Source organism: Lagopus leucura, unplaced genomic scaffold (genome assembly GCF_019238085.1).
Source record: "Lagopus leucura isolate 7727_CA_CO unplaced genomic scaffold, USGS_WTPT01 Super-Scaffold_650, whole genome shotgun sequence".
NCBI classification, from domain to species: Eukaryota; Metazoa; Chordata; class Aves; order Galliformes; family Phasianidae; genus Lagopus; species Lagopus leucura.
Genome location: NW_024962253.1, coordinates 5,372,058 through 5,375,307, shown reverse-complemented (window position 1 = coordinate 5,375,307; position 3,250 = coordinate 5,372,058).

The window sequence follows — 3,250 nt, the reverse complement described above, 5'->3', positions numbered from 1 at the left end:
ACATTTTATCAGCCAGAATAGGCTACTTCTGAAAAGCTTTACATTTATTCCCCACAACCCTTAAAACTATTTTCCCCATAAAATTCTTGATATTTTTATATTAAAGTATCTGCTATCTGATTTCTTACACTTTCAATCTCCTCTGCACAGAAAGACACAGAAGCAATGGTTCACGTGGCTTGTTTTACTCTAGATTACAACCCACCATTTTATCTCTCTCATTTTCTGAACAACCTTTACAGGAGGCAGAAGGGCAGCCTAGTTTATGGCATCCACAATACACACACTGTCTCTTTAGCTTTTAGTTCCTTTTCCTGGCTCTGGCCAGACTGCAGGTTTGAGTTAGCTACCTGATGTGAAATAAATAAATGTCAGAAAACAGGTACACTCAATCGAGTGCCTAGTGCTGAAAGCCTCCTTGTACCAAAGGGACTTTTCAGAGCATTGTTTTGTTGGCATCCACATCCAACTGTTGTTGTAAAGCCAGTAGAGCTGACAAATTTGTAAGGAAGCTTTCCTCAGGGCACAAGAACTCTCCATTCCCAAGTACATGCCAAAAGATCAGCATGACTGAAACAGGACCTGGTGGTCAAACAGTAGAAAAAAAAGAAAATGCACATGCAGTGGAAACAGAAGCAAGCAACCTGGAATAAGATGCTACTAGGCTGTGCAGGGATAGCACCAGGAAGGCCAAGGCTCAACTAGAACTGGACTTAGCAAGTGGAGCAAGGAAGGATAAGAAAGGCTTCTACAGGGACACTGACCAGAAAAGGAAAATCTGAGAGCATATCCACTCTAGTGAGCAAGACAGGCAGGCTATAATAATGGAATAGTAACAATGGAAAAGGAGAAGACTGATGTATTCAACAACTTTTTTGCCTAAGTTTTCACTAGTAGCTGTTCTACACACATAGCTCAGCAGATGGCTCAGAAGGTAGAAACTGGGGGAGCGATGTATCTCCCACTGTAAGTGAAAATCAGGTTTACAACCACCTGGGCTACCTGAATGTCCGTAAGTGAGGATGATGAGGTGCATCTCAGAATCTTGAGGGAATTTGCTGATGTAGTTGCTGAGCCATTCTTGATGATATTTGGAAAGTCACGGCAGTGAAGTGAAATCCCTGGTGACTGGAAAAAAGGCAATATCACATCCATTTTTAAGAAAGGTAGAAAAGATGACCCAGGAAACTAACTACCTGTTAGCCTTACCTCTGAGGGAGGGAAGATCATGGAGCAGATCCTCCTGGAATCTACACTAAGGCATATGGAAGAGAGGGAAGTGACATGGGATAATCAGCATGGATTCACCAGGAACAAAACCTACCTGACCAAGCTAGTGGTCTTCTGTGGGGGCATAACTGGATCACTGAACAAGGGAAGAGACACTGATGTCATCTATCTGGACTTTAATACGACCTTTGACACGATCTCTCATAACATCCTTCTCTGCATTTGATGGGTAGACCGTTCAATAGACAAGGAGCTAGTTGCAAGATTGTACCAGTGTGATGATCAATGGCTTAGTCTGGATGGAAATCAGTAACAGCTGGTATCCCTCAAGGGTCAGCACTGGGACTGTCACTCTTTAACATCTTCATCAATTACATCAAAAGTGGGATCAAGTGAACTTCAGCAAGCTTGCGGACAACATGAAGGTGTGTGTATAGGTCTGCATGCCCAAGGGATGGGACGCGATCTGGAGAGATCTAGACAGACTTGAGCAGAGGCCTGGGTGAGCCTCATGAGGTTCAATAAATCCAAATAAATCCAAACCTGCTGGAAGAGATTGCTGAGGGAGATAGTGGAAGCCTTGCCCCTTGAGACATGTAAGATCAGGCTGGAACTGATTTTGAGTAACCTGACCAAGCTATAGATGTCCTTGTTCATTGCACAGGAGTTGGATTAGATGACATTTAAAGGTTCCTTTAAATATAACACAATTTAATACAATCTAATTGAAATTGAGATTATTAAATCAAATAAAGTAGGAAAGAGAGTTCCTGAGACAGTGTCAAACCTGAAAAGCTTGATATAGCTAGGAAAGCACCCTCCAGCACCCACTGCAAGGCAGTAAGAGACTGCCTAACCAGGAGGGGCCAGATCCCATGACTTCTGCAACGTAAGGGACAGGTGCCCAGAATTGGAACACTTCAACTCCCAGTGCACTATATGATGCTATGACGTGAAATACTGAAAAAAAAAAAAATCACAAAACCGTGACAATCAGAAGAGTATCTGTGTAATTGGATGTATATACCACAGAAGAGGTTAAAATGATGCTTATAGCAAGGAGTTTCAGCCATTCTGTTTGTTAGGAGTCTGATTTTTTATTCTACCCCTAAGCTAGAATAATAAAAATGTAATCTGTGTTCCTCCTCTCCTCTTTCATTCTGCCTCGACTCTTCTGTTTCTCTCTTCTTTCTCTATTTCCTTTTCTATGTGGTAATAAACATATAGTAAACAGCAATCCGCTTGCATTAGCAATCCAGATAATTCAATTGTCTCCTCAGTAAAAAATTAATATCACAGAATCACAGAATGGCCAGGGTTAGAAGGGACCTCAAGGATCATGAATCTCCAACCCCCCTGCCACATGCAGGGCCACCAACCTCCACATTCAATACTAGACCAGGCTGCCCAGGGCCCCATCCAACCTGGCCTTGAACACTTCTAGGGACAGGGCATACACAACCTCTCTGTACAGCCTGTTCCAGCACCTCACCACTCTCTCCGTAAAGAATTTCCCCCGACATCCAACCTAAATCTCCCCTCCTTCAACTTAAAACCATTTCCCCTTGTCCTGCAGTTATCAAGCCTTTCAAAGAGTTGATTTCCCTCCTGTTTATAGGTTTCCTTTAGGTATTGAAAGGCTGCAAAGAGGTCACCCCGCAGCCTTCTTTTCTCCAGGATGAACAAGCCCAGCTCCCTCAGCCTGTCCTCACAGGGGAGGTGCTCCAGTTCCCTGATCATCTTCTTAGCTCTCCTCTGGACCCTCTCCAACATCTCCCTGTCTTTCTTGTACTGGGTGCTACAAACCTGGACGCAGTACTCTCGATGAGGCCTCACTAGAGCAGAGTAGAGGGGGACAATCACCTCCCTGTCCCTGCTGGCCACCCCTCTTTTGATGGAGCCCAGGATGCCATTTGCCTTCCAAGCCGCAAGGACACACTGTTGGCTCATGTTAAGTTTTTCAATCTATCAAGTCCCCCTGGTCCCTCTCCACAGGGCTGCTCTCAAGGACTGCTCCTTC